Source organism: Thalassophryne amazonica, chromosome 2, assembly GCF_902500255.1.
Source record: "Thalassophryne amazonica chromosome 2, fThaAma1.1, whole genome shotgun sequence".
In the NCBI taxonomy this organism is placed as follows: domain Eukaryota; kingdom Metazoa; phylum Chordata; class Actinopteri; order Batrachoidiformes; family Batrachoididae; genus Thalassophryne; species Thalassophryne amazonica.
In genome coordinates, this window is record NC_047104.1 from 122464642 (window position 1) to 122487009 (window position 22368).

The window sequence follows — 22368 nt, forward strand, 5'->3', positions numbered from 1 at the left end:
CTATTGAGCTGAGTATTCCATTAACTTTAACTAGTAATGACTTCATGACTTCTTTGCTAACAAAATTTTAACTATTAGAGAAAAAATTACTCATAACCATCCCAAAGACGTATCGTTATCTTGGCTACTTTCAGTGATGCCGGTATTTGGTTAGACTCTTTCTCTCCGATTGTTCTGTCTGAGTTATTTTCATTAGTTACTTCATCCAAACCATCAACATGTTTATTAGACCCCATTCCTACCAGTCTGCTCAAGGAAGCCCTACCATTATTTAATGCTTCGATCTTAATATGATCAATCTATCTTTGTTAGTTGGCGATGTACCACAGGCTTTAAGGTGGCAGTAATTAAACCATTACTTAAACAGCCATCACTTGACCCAGCTATCTTAGCTAATTATAGGCCAATTTCCAACCTTCCTTTTCTCTCAAAAATTCTTGAAAGGGTAGTTGTAAAACAGCTAACTGATCATCTGCAGAGGAATGGTCTATTTGAAGAGTTTCAGTCAGGTTTTAGAATTCATCATAGTACAGAAACAGCATTAGTGAAGGTTACAAATGATCTTCTTATGGCCTCGGACAGTGGACTCATCTCTGTGCTTGTTCTGTTAGACCTCAGTGCTGCTTTTGATACTGTTGACCATAAAATTTTATTACAGAGATTAGAGCATGCCATAGGTATTAAAGGCACTGCGCTGCGGTGGTTTGAATCATATTTGTCTAATAGATTACAATTTGTTCATGTAAATGGGGAATCGTCTTCACAGACTAAAGTTAATTATGGAGTTCCACAGGTTCTGTGCTAGGACCAATTTTATTCACTTTATACATGCTTCCCTTAGGCAGTATTATTAGACGGTATTGCTTAAATTTTCATTGTTACGCAGATGATACCCAGCTTTATCTATCCATGAAGCCAGAGGACACACACCAATTAGCTAAACTGCAGGATTGTCTTACAGACATAAAGACATGGATGACCTCTAATTTCCTGCTTTTAAACTCAGATAAAACTGAAGTTTTTGTACTTGGCCCCACAAATCTTAGAAACATGGTGTCTAACCAGATCCTTACTCTGGATGGCATTACCCTGACCTATAGTAATAGTAATACTGTGAGAAATCTTGGAGTCATTTTTGATCAGGATATGTCATTCAAAGCGCATATTAAACAATATGTAGGACTGCTTTTTTGCATTTACGCAATATCTCTAAAATCAGAAAGGTCTTGTCTCAGAGTGATGCTGAAAAACTAATTCATGCATTTATTTCCTCTAGGCTGGACTATTGTAATTCATTATTTTCAGGTTGTCCTAAAAGTTCCCTAAAAAGCCTTCAGTTAATTCAAAATGCTGCAGCTAGAGTACTGACGGGGACTAGAAGGAGAGAGCATATCTCACCCATATTGGCCTCTCTTCATTGGCTTCCTGTTAATTCTAGAATAGATTTAAAATTCTTCTTCTTACTTATAAGGTTTTGAATAATCAGGTCCCATCTTATCTTAGGGACCTCGTAGTACCATATCACCCCAATAGAGCGCTTCGCTCTCAGACTGCAGGCTTACTTGTAGTTCCTAGGGTTTGTAAGAGTAGAATGGGAGGCAGAGCCTTCAGCTTTCAGGCTCCTCTCCTGTGGAACCAGCTCCCAATTCAGATCAGGGAGACAGACACCCTCTCTACTTTTAAGATTAGGCTTAAAACTTTCCTTTTTGCTAAAGCTTATAGTTAGGGCTGGATCAGGTGACCCTGAACCATCCCTTAGTTATGCTGCTATAGACGTAGACTGCTGGGGGGTTCCCATGATGCACTGTTTCTTTCTCTTTTTGCTCTGTATGCACCACTCTGCATTTAATCATTAGTGATCGATCTCTGCTCCCCTCCACAGCATGTCTTTTTCCTGGTTCTCTCCCTCAGCCCCAACCAGTCCCAGCAGAGGACTGCCCCTCCCTGAGCCTGGTTCTGCTGGAGGATTCTTCCTGTTAAAAGGGAGTTTTTTCCTTCCCACTGTAGCCAAGTGCTTGCTCACAGGGGGTCGTTTTGACCGTTGGGGTTTTACATAATTATTGTATGGCCTTGCCTTACAATATAAAGCGCCTTGGGGCAACTGTTTGTTGTGATTTGGCGCTATATAAAAAAAAAATTGAAAAACTGAATTGAATTGAGCAAACTGGATCAACAGCACTGCATTCTGTATATGTTATAGTTTGGGACAATGTGGCCATTCACCATGTGGTCCTGACACACGAGTGGTTCACCAACAGCCAGCACTTCATAAAGGTTTTCTTCCCACCTTACATCCCATTTCTGAATCCAATAGAGATTTTCTCTGCGTGGCGGTGGAAGGTCTATGACCGACAGTCCTACATTAGGGCAATGTTATTGGAGGCAGTGGAACCGGCCTGTGATGATATGACTGGAGTCTTGTCAAGGTTGGGTGCGGCAGACCAGATGGGGTTTTTCCACCTTTGCCTTGCAAGCGAAAATATTAAATTTAATTTCAATTCATTTAATTTATATAGCACCAAATCACAGCAAAGCTGCCTCACTGTGTTTCACACAAACAAGGTCTAACCTTATCAACCCCTAGAGCTGGCACACAGGCAACAGTGGCAAGGAACAAACCTCAAGCAGACCAGACTCAGAGGGGTGAACCACTGCTTCGGCCATTTTAACATTTTAACTTGTACAAAGGTGAAGAAACAGAAAACAGGAAATCAAAACAACATGACACAATCACAAAAGAATATGTATTTAATGAGAAGTCCACACAGGCGGTTATGCCACAGGCAGGGGTCATCCAGCAGTCCTCAAGCCAGCAGTGGGCCTGTCCTCGCAGCAATATCCATTTCAAATGCAGACAGCAGTGTGCAGTCTGTCAGTCCGACACCATGTGTTCAGTAGCCGTCCCGCTAGCCGTACCTCGGACAGAGAGAAAAAGAGCAGAATCAGTCTCCTGGAAAAACTGCACCTAAGGTATAATTCATCAGCAGTAAATCGACAGGAAAGCAGAGAAAATACTAAGGTGATGGCCGTTAGCCATCAGAGTCACTATCAGACCCTGAATTTAGAATTTAGTGGCTTGTAAAAGTATTCAGCCCCTTGGTATTTCACACATTTTACTTTGTTTATGGCATCTCAAATACAAAACGTAATTCAGGCTTCTCAATATAAAAATTTCTAAAATTATCTTCCTTAGACTCAAACTGAAAGTAAATCTCTACAACTTGCTATAAATTAATTAAAAATATAAAAGCCAAGATGATGGGTTGCACAAGTAATGAGCCCCTTTGGTATAATACCTGTAAATTTCGGTGAAAAAACTCACGCATGCGCATGAAGGTTCAAGCTTGGCTGATGCAATCACATGTGATTCAAATCCATATGGTTTTTGCAAAAAATATAAAGGTCGGATACTTTTCTAACAGACTTCGTATGTACATACATACATGTAATCCACATGTATTCTTTCAAAGTAATCCTACCCAACCTTGTGCATAGTACACTAAGTTAGTAATTTACAAAGCTGACTATATTTGCCCATAGGTTTTTCAGTATGTAAGATGTTTTCAAATGATCATTTTGCAAAAAGATATTCAACTGTTTAATAACAACCCATTGCAACATTTTTTTTCAAGTGTTGACATTATAAATTCACATTAAACCTGTTTATCAATTGTGTTGTTATTTAAAATTAGTTCAAAACAGCCAAACCACTCGATGTGCATTTATAGTACACAGAACTAGTTTTTGCTTTTCAGACAATCATTTACACACAGTTACAATACCATCATTCTAATATTAACAGATTAAATCCCATTTCAGAAATTGTAGTTGCTTTACAGTGGGGTAGAGGTATTGAAAAATAAGATATCAAAATATAGCATTTAATCTGTTTAAAATTGTTTAATATCAGTTTAAACCTCTTTATCCTTGATATAAAAGTGTTTAAAAACTAAACGGTAAAAAATGGTTTCTCTCAAATTATAAACTGAGCAAATTCTTACATTTACAACCCCTGGCAAAAATTATGGAATCACCGGCCTGGGAGGATGTTCATTCAGTTGGATAATTTTGTAGAAAAAAGCAGATCACAGACATGACACAAAACTAAAGTCATTTCAAATGGCAACTTTCTGGCTTTAAGAAACACTATAAGAAATCAAGAAAAAAAGATTGTGGCAGTCAGTAACGGTTACTTTTTTAGACCAAGCAGAGGAAAAAAATATGGAATCACTCAATTTCTTGATTTCTTATAGTGTTTCTTAAAGGCAGAAAGTTGCCATTTGAAATGATTTTAGTTTTGTGTCATGTCTGTGATCTGCTTTTTTTTTACAAAATTAAACAACTGAATGAACATCCTCTGAGGCCGGTGATTCCATAATTTTTGCCAGGGATTGTAATAAACACCAAAAAAATATGTATATACGAGGTCTGTTAGAAAAGTATCCGACCTTTTTATTTTTTGCAAAAACCTGATGGATTTGAATCACGTGTGCTTGCATGAGCAAACCTTGAACCTTCGTGCGCATGGGTGAATTTTTTCACGCCTGTCGATTGCATCATTTGCTTGTAAGCAGCCTTTGTGTGAGGATGGGTGTAGTCTCTCGTCGGATTTTCTTTGCAAGGAAAATGGCGGAACGACTGGAGCACTGCCGCATCAAATTCTGCCAGAAACCTGGGCGACAGCCAGGTGGAAACCATTTGGATGATTCAGACGGCTTTCAGTGATGATGCTTTGGGCATCACACAGATTAAGGAGCGGTACAACTGGTTTAAAGACAGCCGCACAACGGTGGAGAGCGAGCCATGCTCCGGTCGGCCATCAACATGCTGAAATGACCAGATCATTTCCAAAGTGAACGCTGTGGTGATGCGGGACCGTCGTGTGACTATCCGAGAAATTGCGGAAGAGGTGGACATCAGCACTTTTTCAGCACATTCCACTGTGACAGAAGATTTGGCCATGAAAAGAGTGGCGGTGAAATTCATGCCGAAGTCTTCAGCACGAAGCTGCTGATGGAGCAAAAGCGCCATCGTGTTGAATTCTAACAGGACATGCTCCAGTCGTTCCGTCATTTTCCTTGCAAAGAAAATCCGACGAGAGACTACACCCATCCTCACACAAAGGCTGCTTACCAGCAAATGACGCAATCGACAGGTGTGAAAAAATTCACGCATGCGCACGAAGGTTCAAGGTTTGCTCATGCAAGCACACGTGATTCAAATCCATCAGGTTTCTGCAAAAAATAAAAAGGTCGGATACTTTTCTAACAGACCTCGTATTTTCATCTTGATAAAGTGCTTCAACAATTGAGGTTTTTGTTTTTTTTTTCTTTTTGTTTTTGGTGAGTGTCCAGTTTTGTCTTTAAAATATGAAACATTTCACCACTAAGGAAGTATTTGTTAGAGGACATCTTAGGACGCAAAGTTTAATCATTCTGTACTTCAGTTAATGTGGTCATGTCCTCATTTTGTGTGAATTTGGACCAGTTGGAAAAGTTCCATTATGTAAAAAGTTAAAAGTGATGCTTTTGGGGTATCACCTTTCTGTAAAAGAACAGTGAACACTTTCTGAGATGCACATGAAAGACCTGTTGGTTTGACAATCTGGTCTCCAGGCCACAGGTTTGGTTACAGGGTAAGCAACCGGAGGGTTTGAAACACACCATATGCCTTGCAGGTGTGTGGCAGCTGTGTTGTATGTTTGTTTTCATTTCCACAGCTGCGTTAACAGATTACAGCCTGTATACCACCTGAATGAGGGAAGCACCCCAGATGTGGGGAACGGCACCTGTGACCCATGACAGATTTGTGTATGTGGTTATTTTCACACATGCCATGAGAGAAACAAAGTAAAAAAAAGACAAAGAAATGATCTGTCTACATTTTTATATCATACAGCCAACATTAAATAAATAACTCCTTTAACTGGAGTTTATATGACTGGAGAAGAGGCCACATGCATGAAAAGTATGAATACAATTTTTAAAAACCATTTTGATGATTGAAAATCTCATATGACTGCTATCAGGTAAGTAGTCACAAGGAGCTCCATGACTCAAAAGATCTGGATTACTCTTAAAAAAAGGACAACTTCTCACTACTGATGGTAAGTCTGTATGTATTTACAACCTCAATTCCAATGAAGTTGGGACGTTGTGTGAAATGTAAATTAAAAACAGAAAACAATGATTTGCAAATACTCTTCAACCAATATTCAATTGAATATACCACAAAGACAAGATATTTAATGTTCAAACTGATAGACTTTACTGTTTTTGTGCAAATATTTGCTCATTTTGAAATAGATACCTGCAACACATTTCAAAAAAGCTGGGACAGTGGCAACAAAAGACTGGGAAAGTTGATGAATGCTCAAAGAACACCTGTTTGGAACATTCCACAGGTGAACAGGTTAACTGGAAACAGGTGAGTGTCATGATTGGGTACAAAGGAGCATCCCCATAAGGCTCAGCCGTTCACAAGCAAAGATGGGGTGAGGATCACCACGTTGTGAACAACTGCGTGAAAAAATAGTCCTATAGTTTAACCCTCTTCCTGGATTGGCTGATGAGCTCTAGTGGAATCTCACGGGAACTCAGTGGCAGGTTCACACTGAAATAGGAAGTGCCAAATTTTGAGTCCACAGTAAAACAGGAAATGTCAAATGATGAACACTCCTTGACATGGGTGTAGCTGGGTTGCAGTGGACTTCCTGAAATCTGATTGGACACCCCAGGTACCACCCGGATGATTGACATGTCACGGCACCACACGTCTGGTTGAAAAGAGCCATTTTGAAATCGGTGACACATATTGACTGTTGGGTCCATCCTGTACAGTAGTTGGTGCTGTGTTCCATGAAAAAGTTCTAATCCACCTTAGTAGAATAAAAAAATTTGAGCCAGTTTTGAATTTGAACACATCATCTGAACCAGACTCGTCGTTATATTGGTGAGTAAACAGCTGTTCTCTAATGTCTAAAATTATCTTCCTTAAACTCATACTGATAGGAAATCTCTACAACTTGGTATAAATTTAATTAAAAATATATAAAATACAGCTCCCTGGTGGAGTGGTATAGAGGAGGTTTTTCTCAAAAACAAGACCTGAAAGTTCAGCGAACGTGGCCACATTGTGCAGCCCTGCTGTGAAGTAGCTGAAAAGTTAGAATATGAATTTACATCAACATAAAAAAAAATGCTGAAAATGGCAGGGGGTTAAGAGGGCTGTCGTTGGGGGGGTGTTTTTATCCATGCATATGCTCTTCAGAAGCATTTAAGCCCCTTTCACACCGGGGCTGCTCCCAGTTGCTTCCTGTGGTGTCATGACGACGCAGGAATTTCTGCGTCAGGTGCGCGCAGCAGGGGGCAGAGAGGAGCTGAGAACGCAGCCTGCAGGTTCTCTGCACAGAGAAGTCAGAGTGCACAGTTTGGCTGCAGACAGACTGTGCACTCTGACTTCTCTTCTACTTGTGCTGAGCTGCAGGGCTGCGCTCTGAGTTCTGTTATAGTTTATCTTTACTCCCTTGACCGTGAGATGCGCGCGCACGTGCAAATGTGGAGATGTCTGGAGTTCTACTTGATGTTGACATGTCCTGTCTCAGGACTTATGTCCTTTTTTGTCCCTTTTTTTAATTGTGATGTGAGAGTTTGAGCAGAGAACAAGGAACTAATGCCTGCAGCCAGACTTAATTTTTTCTTTTAATTGTTCACATGTGCGCGCGTGAACGAACGTCCATCAGTGGACTAGAGATGTCCGGACTTTTTACTGGATATTTCTGGCAATCAGTCTGCATTTTTTTTCTGTGGTCTTTTTTTTCAGCGTGTAGTTTTTACTGCATTAAGTACATGGTATAAAAACAATCCTGCATGATTTATACTGCGGGAACAATGGAACACAGCAGGAATCATAAATTGGCTTCGAGTCACGCCTCTTTGCCCCGAATTACACCTCTTTGCCCCGACTTGCGCTGGAACCACTTCCTTTCTGCGTCGAGCACAGGACGCCAAAAAAATGAAAGAGGTTTAATTTTTCGTGCCTGACTTGCTTCCTCCTTTGCGCCCCTCGCGCTGTTGTGGCGCCGAGCTGCATCATCTCGGCACTGAGTTGCTTCCACGCGGCGTTGTGTGCGTGGTCTGGCCAGAGGACTTTATCCACATTACAGGCAATATTTTGCAGGCCACAGAGCACCTCGTGCACCTGTTTTGTGGAGAGATCTCCCGAAGGAGATAAAACAGTCTGATTCTGTAGAGACACTCAAGTCCAGACATACTGGCATAGTATGGAATAATAGTAATAATAATGACTTGGATTTATATAGCGCCTTTTATGATACCCAAGGCCGCTTCACAAGAGTGGGAGGAGGGCAGGTACGAAGTAAATCTTAATGATAACGTGGTACAGAGGAGTGTTTTATCAAAAAGAAGACTTGAAAGTTCAGCTACAATTTGCCAGAAGGTACATCTGGGATGCAAGCCTAGATTTAATGTTTTGGTGAAAGAAAACGCTCCTCTGTACCACTTCATCATGAAGCTGTATAACCTGGGATACAAAATGCAAAACATGCACTATGTACTATTTTTTCCAATCACAGCCACAGAAGCCTGTATCTTCTTCTGGGTTGTCTGGGTGTCTTGGTGTTTTTCTTCACTCTTTCCTTCTTGCACAGTCACTTAGTTTTTGAGAACTGTCTACTCCACACAGATTTACCATAGAGTGCCATACTTATACTCCAGAAAATACAGTGTGCAATTCATTTTGGTTAATTCCTCACAATGTTTATAATTAATTACATTTTTTTTTTTAATGGCATGAAAACCCTAAGGGCCCGGTCACACAGCACACGGCAATAGCTGAACGAAGAAAAGTCACAAAGCCACAAATCGTTGAGTAAAGGTGGACTAATGATCCTGCATTTTTCCCATCAGCAAAAAGCCTGTGAATCTAGAGCGCAAAAAAGAACAAAACAAAACCGAAACTAACAACAGAAAAATGAAGCAAACGATGACCTTGATGCTTTAAACAAAATCAAAATGAAACATTCACGATGATGTGACCAACAGCAGGTACAGTAGTGTTCAGAATAATAGTAGTGCTATGTGACTAAAAAGATTAATCCAGGTTTTGAGTATATTTCTTATTGTTACATGGGAAACAAGTTACCAGTAGATTCAGTAGATTCTCACAAATCCAACAAGACCAAGCATTCATGATATGCACACTCTTAAGGCTATGAAATTGGGCTATTATGATGGCGATCTCAGCTCCTATATAGTAATTCTAATGAGAATGTATGTGAAGCACTTTTAAATTTAATATTGAATTCAGGAATATTGAGTGCACTGAGGTCAGGCCAAAATGATAATTGCATGATAAAATTGATTCCCACTTCTGTTTTATTTGCTTCGGGCCTACATTGTCCTATTTCTATTACTTTTTCTACCCATCCAATTTGCCTTCATCTGTAGTAGGAGCTGCCCACCTTCAGAGTGTGGAGGAGGTTGTTCAGCAATGGTGCTCCCACTCAGATGGGAGAGAATAAGCAGGGCGGAACTCGACCTATTTTGGTCTAGTTCTTTAGTATGTAGGTCTAAGTGATTAAATGTTACATACCCAAGTGCTTCTTAAAGGAGGTGAGATCATATTGGTGCGTTTGATACTGCTGTATTCTTTTAATACCTCATGGTGTTCATCTACCTCTCTGTATTTTTAATACACTTGAGGAAGATGGGGATTGTCAGATAAGTTATTCCCTGTCTGCCCTGAACATCAATGCGTGGAGACACTTGGAGAAATCGTGCACAGTGCAGCGTTTGTCTGAGCATTGCCATTGTGAAGTGGAACAGAGAAAATCTTTCTGAAACCCTTTCATACTCAGCTCAGTTGTTTCATACAGTAGAGTATATCAATATCTTTTACATTCTGTTGAAAAATGTGTGGAAATTAAATAATTAAAAATAAACCTAGTTTACATCTGTTTTCTAGCATTGAAGTAATGTCTGCTTTACCATGTTGTATTATAGCTGCTGATGCAACAGAGAAAAGTCACACAATGACCAATTTCTGTAACCACATGACAAGAAGTCTATATAACATATAGATGCCATGGGTTTTTGGTGGCTTCCCTCATTTGTCTGCACGTTGCACAGTTTTGAACTGAATTGAAGATTTATTGTGAACATAACAAAAGAAAAAATAAAACAACAACAGACAACATAAAATTAAAGTAGTTTAAAAAGGAGTAAGGAGTGAGAAGACGAAACTTATCGAATCCCACCCCTTCTCCCTGTATAGGTGGCAGTAATTAAACCATTACTTAAAAAGCCATCACTTGACCCAGCTATCTTAGCTAATTATCTTCTTATGGCCTCAGACAGTGGACTCATCTCTGTGCTTGTTCTGTTAGACCTCAGTGCTGCTTTTGATACTGTTGACCATAAAATTTTATTACAGAGATTAGAGCATGCCATAGGTATTAAAGGCACTGCGCTGCGGTGGTTTGGATCATATTTATCTAATAGATTACAATTTGTTCATGTAAATGGGGAATCTTCTTCACAGACTAAGGTTAATTATGGAGTTCCACAAGGTTCTGTGCTAGGACCAATTTTATTCACTTTATACATGCTTCCCTTAGGCAGTATTATTAGACGGCATTGCTTAAATTTTCATTGTTACGCAGATGATACCCACCTTTATCTATCCATGAAGCCAGAGGACACACACCAATTAGCTAAACTGCAGGATTGTCTTACAGACATAAAGACATGGATGACCTCTAATTTCCTGTTTTTAAACTCAGATAAAACTGAACTTATTGTACTTGGCCCCACAAATCTTAGAAACATGGTGTCTAACCAGATCCTTACTCTGGATGGCATTACCCTGACCTCTAGTAATACTGTGAGAAATCTTGGAGTCATTTTTGATCAGGATATGTCATTCAATGCGCATATTAAACAAATATGTAGGACTGCTTTTTTGCATTTGCGCATTATCTCTAAAATTCGAAAAGTCTTGTCTCAGAGTGATGCTGAAAAACTAATTCATGCATTTATTTCCTCTAGGCTGGACTATTGTAATTCATTATTATCAGGTTGTCCTAAAAGTTCCCTGAAAAGCCTTCAGTTAATTCAAAATGCTGCAGCTAGAGTACTAACGAGGACTAGAAGGAGAGAGCATATCTCACCCATATTGGCCTCTCTTCATTGGCTTCCTGTTAATTCTAGAATAGAATTTAAAATTATTCTTCTTACTTATAAGGTTTTGAATAATCAGGTCCCATCTTATCTTAGGGACCTCATAGTACCATATCACCCCAATAGAGCGCTTCGCTCTCAGACTGCAGGCTTACTTATAGTTCCTAGGGTTTGTAAGAGTAGAATGGGAGGCAGAGCCTTCAGCTTTCAGGCTCCTCTCCTGTGGAACCACCTCCCAATTCGGATTAGGGAGACAGACACCCTCTCTACTTTTAAGATTAAGCTTAAAACTTTCCGTTTTGCTAAAGCTTATAGTTAGGGCTGGATCAGGTGACCCTGAACCATCCCTTAGTTATGCTGCTATAGACTTAGACTGTTGGGGGGTTCCCATGATGCACTGAGTGTTTCTTTCTCTTTTTGCTCTGTATGCACCACTCTGCATTTAATCATTAGTGATTGATCTCTGCTCCCCTCCACAGCATGTCTTTTCCTGGTTCTCTCCCTCAGCCCCAACCAGTCCCAGCAGAAGACTTCCCCTCCCTGAGCCTGGTTCTGCTGGAGGTTTCTTCCTGTTAAAAGGGAGTTTTTCCTTCCCACTGTCGCCAAGTGCTTGCTCACAGGGGGTTGTTTTGGCCGTTGGGGTTTTACATAATTATTGTATGGCCTTGCCTTACAATATAAAGCGCCTTGGGGCAACTGTTTGTTGTGATTTGGCGCTATATAAATAAAATTGATTGATTGATTGATAATGATTTATATATCAAGACGTGTTTCCTTAAAAACACAACTGTTGATAATCATGATGATAATAATAGCAACAACAATAATAACAATAATAATTATACAATACAATTTTAGAAAAAGATAAAAAGAACACAACAAAACATAACACAACAGAAGATAAACCCAACTAACAATGAACATAAAACAAATATAGAAATAAATAATAACAGTTTCCTGTGAACACCTTGTGATTCTCATACCCCCACTTCAACCCTGTATCCTGTGAAACCACATTCTTTATATTTTGTTTTAAACTGTGGAATGTTTGGACACTGCTTTAACTCCTCATTCATACTGTTTCACAGTCTCACCCCACAGAATTAAATGCAGAATTGTTTATTGTTTGTGTGGATTTTGTTCATTTTGAAGTTGTGTTCCCCCCATAATTGATATCCCCCTTCTCGATTCTTCAACAATTTCTGTATGTTTTTGGTAAAAGGTCTTTTTTTTTTGTTGCCTTGTACAAGATCTGTGCTGTTTGGAATTTTACTATGTCTGATAGCCAACATTATGAATGACCCATGTTGCCCTTTTTGAAGAATAATTAGTCACTTCATTGAACTCATATAGTTATTACCCCAGATCTCTACACAGTAATTGAAATACGGTAAGACAATGGAACAGTGTAAAATGAGGAGTGATTTATGATCCAGAACATGTTTTCTTGGTTTAACACTGAAATGCTTCTTCATAATTTGGTTTTGTATATATCTGATGTGTGGTTTCCAACTGATTTTCTCATGTATTATTACCCCAAGGAATTTATTTTCTTTAATGGTATGCATGACACCGTCGGAGCGGGTTCATTCACTCCTGCCCGTTGATCAGTGTTTTCGTGGTTTACTCATAAGAGCTGTGCCGCCATTATACGCCCTGATTTGTACTTATTTGTATTATATGTGAAGGGGTTCTTAATAAACTGCTGTCTCTGTTGTAAATAGCTTCTAACCCAGTCTGCTACAATACCTCTGATGCCATATCTTTCCAGTTTTTTTAATTAATATTTCATGGTTGATTGTGTCAAAGGCTTTCTTAATGTCAGTAAATATTCCAACTGCATAATTCTTTTGTTCAATAACATTTGTGATTTCCTGAATTGCTTGTATTATTGCTAATGATGTTGTACTGTTTGATCTAAAACCATATTGGTTACCTGAGAGTAATTTGTGCTTTTCAATGAATATATCCAATCTATTATTGATTGTGATGCAGTGGTAGAGTTGCCGTCTGGTAATCAGGCGGTGTGGGTTCAATTCTTGTGAGTGGTGTTTTTTTTGTTGTTGTTTTTTACCAGGGTTGTTTAATCGCAGGGTTCTTGCGTCCCCCTTTTATGTATTATTTATATCAACCAGTGATATTCACTAATTATACAGCTGGTTTTTATTTCATTTTACTCCAAATCAGCAGCGCAATGTGGTGCAGCTCGTCCCATAGAACACAAGCAGCTGCAGCAGCGTGAGCTGCTGTTCCTGCTTGACAGACACCGTCGGGTGCACAAAGAGTTGCGCCGGCCTGCCCGTCGGCGTAATGTTTCGTGGTGCACAAATTCGTGTTTCACGCTGTTGCGCCGTATTTGTCCAGACATCATCCAAACTTTGCACTATGTGTGAAGGGGCCTTCACTGTTGTCATATCAATGTCATAATCAGTTGTTTTGTTTTTACATTTTTTTTTAACAATATCTAATATTTCTTTCTCTTCTACCACTTTGAGCAACACTGAGTTACAATTTTGTTCTATCAACGCATCCATGTTTCTCCCAACTGTCCCTGGATCAGAGATTATTCCTGCAAGATCGGGTCCCACATTTACAAAAAAATTATGTAGATTGTCAGCACATCATTTTTATTACAAATTACATTACTCTCATCAATAAAATACTCAGGATATTGTAACTGTTTAGAACTACTTCTTATAATGCTATTTAGTTTACCCCACATTCCCTTTATATTATTTTTGTTATTATCTAATAATGTCCTATAATAATCTTTTTGTGCTAGACCTTGTGATATGTGTTAACTTATTTCTATGTCATTTATATTTATTTTCTGCCTCTTTAGTTCTCAGTCTTATGAATTCTCTGTATAGTGCATTTTTCTTCTTGCAGGCATTGTGTAAACCTTTTTGTGATCCATGGACAGTTGCCATACTTCAGTTTTCTTGTGTATTCTTTAATCGAACAGCTTTTGTCATATAATTGCTTAAATACCTTCAGAAATATTTCATATGCATTGTCCACATTGTTTTCTTGGTATACTGCTTCCCAGTTTTGTGCCAATAATTCATTCCTGAACAGTGATTACGGTAACGCGTTATTAACGCGTTACTCTAATCTGACCACTTTTTTTAGTAACGAGTAATCTAACGCGTTAATCTTTCCAAATCAGTAATCAGATTAAAGTTACTTCTCCATGTCACTGTGCGTTACTATTATTTTTCATTGTGGGTCGATAGCAGCATTAAACTTGGTCCGTGGGCAGGAGGTCTTGGTTCGACTGAACTGCCCACTTTCAGTGAGCTGTGAGCTTTTCATCCGCGGTTTTTTGCAGCTGCTCGACTCGTCCTCACCTCTTAAAGCGCGGTGATCAGCACACCTGCACTGAGCTTTACAAAGACATTTTTATACTTTTTTTCCTCCTTTATTTAGAATTCTGAGCTGAGCCGCTCTGTATCGTCTCGTTAAAAACAGCTGATCCTCCGCGACGCGTCAACAACTAACACTTTTTTTCCACTCAAATGCACCTAAACTCTCTTTCTGAGGACCACATGATGTGAAAACGCAATAAAACGTTCTTACCTGTAAATCTGGTCCTGTTTTCTGCATAAATAAATGTTATCCATTCTTTGTGCTCAAACGCCAAAGCAGGGGCGAATCCAGATGGAATGGGGGCGTGGGGCAGGGATGTGCCCCCCTCCCCCACAACACCCCTAGATTAAAGGTTCCAGTTTTGAAGCCGTTTTTTACTACAACTACTAATATTGCTTAAATAATAATAATTTCGACAACTAAAATTTTTAGAGAGAATTTAAATGTTAGAAAAAAGTTAGAATTTAATAGTTACATTTATAAACAATGTAGGTTTGAAATTGCAAGTTTCACTGTTACAGTGCTGTCAACAGTTAAATATGAGGTCAAGAAAGAGGTCTTTATTTTACTTTTTATAAAACAAGTATTTATTTTCATTGAAGTCAAGAAAGGGTGACTATAAAGTGAGTTTTGGCAAAACAAGTATCATTGTCATGTTGACGTGGGTTGTTGTCGGCAGCTGGGGAAAGTAACTAAAAAAGTAACTAGTAATCTAACTTAGTTATTTTTACAATTGAGTAATCAGTAAAGTAACTAAGTTACTTTTTCAAGGAGTAATCAGTAATTGGATTACTTTTTCAAAGTAACTGTGGCAACACTGTTCCTGAATGCATTTATTGATTCCCCTGACCTCATTCTCCTGTACTCTTTTTGCTTATTTTTCTTTCTATTGGTATCGTTGAAATCATAGATGATAAAATCTGATAGATGATCACTGATATCATTAGTTAGAATACCACTTATTGTTTTATCCTCACCTTCGTTAGTGTATATGTTGTCAATCAAGGTGGCACAATTGATGGTTTCTGGTTGATCTGGTGATTTTTGGAAATAGACTCATACATTGTACTGATAAAGTTATCTGTTGTATGATTATATGGATTTAATATATCAATGTTGTAATCATCACATATGATAACAACTTTGTTGCGTTGTTTTGCAAATGCACCCTCTATCAATTCCCTGAAAGTTTCAATATTTGTACCTGGTGTCCTGTATATGCAGCTAACTATAATATTCATGTTTTTTTCTTCACATATTTCAGTGGTTATACATTCTAGTAAGTTAACAACCACAGTTGTCATATTTTCAATCACTTTGTAGCTCAATTTTTATCCACATATATGGAAACTCCTCCACCACCTTTGCTTTTTTTTTTTTTTTTCCTTAATTTGTATCCTTCCAGCTCAAAGTCCATCCCTTTTTCTGTATTGATCCAGGTTTCTGATACTGCAGTTATACTAAATGGCTGTGAAAAAGTTTGTAAATATTCCTTAATGTTATTGAAGTTGGCTGTTAGGTTTAAAACCACCTAAACATCATAAAACTGTAACAGAGAAAGACACAACAGTCAAATAAGAGTCAGAGAGTAGAATTCAATTGTAAATGCTCGCGAGGAGTGCAGCACAGAGACAAACTCTTCTAACAATCTCCAAACTGCACTGAACTCTGGCTACACTCTCGCTCTTTTTATTCAGGATGTCATACAGGTGCGGTTGTCAGCATACGTGGCATAAACGGTTGAGCAATCATAAATAGGTCTTGCAACTACAGTTGAGCAAGTCTTAGCAACTTCTGGTTTCTGCGACCTCAGGCTGCTGGTTTGGGGAAGGTGCGGTCAGGACTTCTCTCCTGGGCTCCGTTCTTCAGGTGTTATCTTCAGTCAGCACATGTCGGTTAACCTTTTGTTCTTTCCTGTGGTTTGAAACCACATGCGTGCAGTAGAAACATCATTGGCAACACAGCTAGTAACACAATTTGCAATACAGCATACTTTCTTTTGGAATCATATTCAATCTTTACAACTCTTTTGCACAAAAGCAATTCATATGATCATATACAAACATTTTCATTCCTTATTATTTATTTTATATTTTATTATATTTTTAATGGTTTGATAAGTTGTTTTGGACATCAACTCTTCTGACCTCGCTTTGCAACATCACATAAGTTCCTTTTTCTCTCTAACTGCAAGTATAAAAACAACTCATGTAATCATTCATTTGTAACATACTTTATCAAGAGGTCATCAAGAAGTCAGCAACAGACTTCTAACAGATACAATGAGTTTATTTCCATTACTAAAGTATTAATAAAAGAATGTATAATATAAGGAATATAGACTAGAAGAATGTATAATAAAAGAATGTGTGATAACTGACATATCCATATATACATAAATCCAACATTGGCATAGAGGCGTCTTCTGTTGAAATGGGCAATTGATAACCGGTTCATTGTGTGAGTCATGGTTGTATGTGGATGGTTGTTACCTACTAGTCCAGTTTCTGTTGTGGCTGGCGTGCCTGGCTGGGTTTTGTTTGTCTTCTGTTCTGTCTTTGGTTTTCCTTCCAGGTGGTGCGCATTTGGGACTGAGTGGCTGTGTGGCTGAGTTACCAGGACCTCACCCTGATCACCTGAGGCTGATCAGGTGCGGCTCATCAGGACTCACAGCTGTGGTGCATCTACATGGATTGGAACATGGTGGGCATTTAAGGTCTGGAGTACACAGTGTGTATTTGCCAGAGACTCGACCTTGTGACCAGACGGGTGAGATCGTCGTCTCAAGAGCCATCTCATCATCAGTGGATGCAGAGAACGTCCAGGTTTGATGCATGGTCTGTGAAAGAGGAGAGGGTGAGGTCTCACGCTCGTCAGCACACTTCCTGAGGTACGTCAGGTTTTGTGACTAACTTTGTTACAGTCAGTAAATGTTGGTGTCCCTCACACCTTATTATATGAGCTGTTATGTTAGTCGTTTTAATCAGCTTCCACTGCAGTGAGTTTGTGAACAGGGTGTTCCATGCCTGCAGGGTGGGAAGCTGATTAGTAATTAAGCCAGGAAGTGTTTGCTGTTTGTACACCTTTGAGCGGTCTCTCTGTGTGTGGAGTGTGGACTCACATGATGATTTCTTCATTCACAGACTCGGTTTGTTGCGGCAACCTGGGGGGTGTCGGCGGGGTCCTTGGGTCCGAACTGGTTCTGGCTCCGGACCGTTAGTGCTGCTGGGAGCACACCGTAATCCACCACTCCAGACCGCGCACTCTTTTGTTATATTTATCACATCACTGTTGTGTTTATTAAACTCTGTTATCCTTTGTACCGTGCTCTGCTTATTTTATACTGGGTCCTTCAAACGCTGGTCGGTTCTCCGGGCTGCGTCCAACATATAACAGTAGTCTCTGGCCAAACATCACGGACCCAGCAGTAGCAGAGACGGTAACGCGCCGGGAAGGCGGCAGCAGACGTTCAGAAGTTATCCGGATCAGTTGCGGGTGCTCTCCGCCCGGATGGTGCGTGTTTGAGAACCCATTACTGAATACTGATTTGAGCGCTCTTGCAGCTGTGTTCCTGTGTTTGTTGCCTTATCCGAGGGTCGTGGTGGAGTGTGACTGGCGACGGCTTCGCGTCACACTTCGACCGGATAAGAGGTTTAAACGGGAGCTGCAGGAGTGTGTCTGTAATGGGTGAACGCGCACGGCGGAGCTCTGTGGCACGGGTCGCTGAGCTTCCTGTGTTACAGTTGTAGCCCCGTTTCCCCGGGTAAAGATAGCTACTGCGTCTGTTGTTCAGCTCCGGCGTTATTTAGTTGAATCACATTTTTGGTTGTGTGTTTACATGTTGCTGCGCACAGAAAAGCAGCATGAGTTGGGTTCTGTTACCAAAGGGGTTTTTTCATTTTTAGCACTTTGGCTCCCTCTGTTGGTAACTGAGTCACATTACCGTTAAGCTCTTAAATTGGAACAGGTGTGTTCCATTTGTTTGAGCTTAACAGTATACGTCACTTATTAGTTCAGTGTTGGTTCATTTTTTGTGGGTTTTTGAGTTGGTTTTTGTGTGGGATTTTTTTTTTAACACTATTTAGTGTTCTGGGGTCGTGACCCTGCAGTCTGTTTAGAGCTTAAAAAGGACCCAAGCAACTTTATGTTAGTCTGTTAGTCTTTCTTTTATTTCTTTTAGTTTCACCTCCCAGGGTTTGATGGGACGGTCCCCTGGGGGGTGATGGGGGGGTAATTGGGTTGTTTTTTCTTTTTTCTTTTTTTTTGTTTTGTTTTTTGTTATGCCCTCCTCTTCTCCTCTGACTCCAGCCGGGTGAGCCGTACACGTCGGCATTGCTGGAGTGGTGCAAGTTTGGTTATGCTGGGCGTTTCCCAGGTAACCTCTGCACCTGGGAGGGGGGGGGGTTCGGGGTGTTGTTGTTTTTTTTGTTTGTTTGATTCCCTGTTCCACCTCCGACTTTCAGCGCGGCCTTTGAGCCATCTGCCATCGGCTGGCTTGAGGTTTGGGGCGTGGGATATACCCGCAGCTGGTGGCTGGTTGGAAGTCCGGAGGAGTGGCGCCATTTTGTGCCGTCTGCCATAACCGCTGTTCCACTCCTCCCGGTTGGCTTCTGGGGTATAGTCCGGTTGGTGACGCTGGACGTGGCTTCCAGTTTCCACTGCGCCAAGGGGGTGGGGTTGGGGTTGTTTTGTTTGTATGTTTTTTTTCTTTTCCTTTTGTTTTTCCCCCAGTTTCCGCCCTCAGGGTGTGACTGTGGTGTCCTCTGGGGGGAAAGGGCTGTGGGTCCATCTAGCCATAGACGGCCGGGGCTGGGTCCGTTGGTCATGAGGAGGCGTCTCCTGGGGGTTGATGGAACGGTCCTCTGGGAGGCGCTGGGAGTCCCCGTGGGTGACCTTGGAATCCAGAGGGACCTCGGCTGTGGTTATTACTCCTGGAGCTGGTGGGATGTCCTCTGGGGGGTGTTGGTCCCTACATGTCGTCGGGGGGGGGGGGGGGGTGTTAGCATTTTATTTGCAAGCTTAAGTTTGGGTTGTTTTTCTTTTCTCCCTTCCCGGGGTTTGATGGAACGGTCCTCTGGGGAGGGGGGGGGGGGGGGTGGTGTGTTTTTTATTTGCAAGCTTAAGGTTGGGTTGTTTTTCTTTTCTCCTCTTCCCGGGGTTTGATGGGACGGTCCTCTGGGGAGGGGGGGTGGTTTGGTTGTTTGTGTTTGTCTTTTTGTTTTATGACTAATCAGACTGTGAACATGGTTGGACAAAGGCTGACCGCACAGGTTTAAGAACTCCTGGCCACACCTGTGCTAATTGACTGACAGAAACAAAGGCAAAGATGCAGCCAGAGGAGAAGACATCAACCATTCTGTTAAATGAAGATTCTGTTGGAGGATGAATGCAGCTACGGTTTCCAGCCATGGTCCCTGGAGGGGAGTGTTTCTCCTGGGCCAGGTTTGTGTGGTCGCCGGGAGGCTTCCTGTGAGGGTGGGGTGCTGTTGTGGCTGCCGTGGCTGGCTGGCTTTTGTTTGTCTTCTGTTTCTGTCTTTTGGTTTTCCTTCCAGGTGGTGCACATTTGGGACTGAGTGGCTGTGTGGCTGAGTTACCAGGACCTCACCCTGATCATCTGAGGCTGATCAGGTGCGGCTCGTCAGGACTCACAGCTGTGGTGCATCTACATGGATTGGAACATGGTGGCATTTAAGTCTGGAGTACACAGTGTGTATTTGCCAGAGACTCGACCTTGTGACCAGACGGGTGACATCGTCGTCTCGAGAGCCATCTCATCATCAGTGGATGCAGAGAACGTCCAGGTTTGATGCATGGTCTGTGAAAGAGGAGAGGGTGAGGTCTCACGCTCGTCAGCACACTTCCTGAGGTACGTCAGGTTTTGTGACTAACATTTGTACAGTCAGTAAATGTGGTGTCCCTCACACCTTATTATATTGAGCTGTTATGTTAGTCGTTTTAATCAGCTTCCACTGCAGTGAGTTTGTGAACAGGGTGTTCCATGCCTGCAGGGTGGGAAGCTGATTAGTAATTAAGCCAGGAAGTGTTTGCTGTTTGTACACCTTTGAGCGGTCTCTCTGTGTGTGGAGTGTGGACTCACATGATGATTTCTTCATTCACAGACTCGGTTTGTCGCGGCCACCTGGGGGGTGTCGGCGGGGTCCTTGGGTCCGAACTGGTTCTGGCTCCGGACCGTTAGTGCTGCTGGGAGCACACCGTAATCCACCATGCCAGACCGCGCACTCTTTTGTTATATTTATCACATCACTGTTATGTTTATTAAACTCTGTTATCCTTTGTACCGTGCTCTGCTTATTTTATACTGGGTCCTTCAAACGCTGGTCGGTTCTCCAGGCTGCGTCCGACATATAACAAGTTCATGTTTATCACTGCTATCTTTCCAGCTCCTCCATCCTCTTGATGACCAGTACTTTGTCTTGTGGCCCATTCAGTTTTATGAATACTTTCGGGCCCCTTCATGAACTTGCTGCAACGGTGTCGTGCACGAGACAGGATCGTCCACGAAATGGTGCCGTGCGAGCAGGAACACAGTACAAGCAGCTGGAACATGGTGCACCACACCGTGTCGCTGATGCAGAGAACAATAAAATCAAAACCAGCTGTATAATTAGTGAATATCACTGTGTTGCTATAAATAATAAATAAAAGGGGACGCAATACAGAACCCCACGGTTAAATAACCCTGGTTAATTAAAAAATAAAAGCCACTCACAGGATTCAAACCTGCAGTTGACAAAAGCTCTGATTACCAGACAGAAACTTTTACCACTGCGCTGCAATCACTGTCTTATAACAGGAGCATGAAATGGCTAAAACAACAAAGAGCATATTTCTGCTGATATTTGACTGAAAGTGGCATATTTGTCACACTGTTGGCTTGTCATATAGTCCTGCGCCACTCACAGGACACATGTGTCTGTCATACAGACGTGACATTCAGATCGCCTGCTACTTTTCCACATGAACTGACAGTTTGTGTTGTGTGGGCTGCTGAAGAGGAGACACTGCTGGCCCACCACCACCAGATGGCGCCCTGCTTGAAGTGCGGGCTTCAAGCACGAGAGGGCGTCATAGCAACCGGGAGTGACAGCTGTCACTCGTCATCAGCACCAGCTGTCACTCATCCACATCACATCACCACCACCATAAAGGCTGGACTGCAACTCCACCTCCCTGCTGCGAAATCAGCTACCAGAAGAGGTAATTTCTCTGCTAAACCTAACTCTGACTTATAGTCTGTTACCTTTTTGTAGCCGTTTTCCTGTAGTGGTGCCTTATCTGTGGGATTGGCGTTTGGTGTGTGATCAGCGACGGCTTCGCTTCACACCCCAACCAGATAAGTGGTTAGTCAGGAGCTGCACGAGTGTGTGATTGGAGGTGGAGGTGCTCCCTCCCAAAAGAACACAGACTGTGGGATTGCTGAGTGTGCGAACTCACACCATCTATCTGTACATCTTCACAACAGTTTGTTTCTCCAGCTCATCGCAAAAGCAATCTGTATTTATTTTTAATACACACCCCACACACACAAACACACACACACACCTATATATATATATATATATATTATAATTTAATATATACTTAAATGGCTACTTTTGTCTTTGTCTGTCTGGAATAGGCTCTAAACTACAAAGGTGAACTCCCCAAAGTTACATATTCTGAACCACCATGACATGGGCTACAACCTGGTACTATTTTCAAACAAAAAAATTATATTAAGACAACAATATTAGAATAATCTGATACATACAGTTTTGTCTTTCTGTCTGTCCGGAATAGG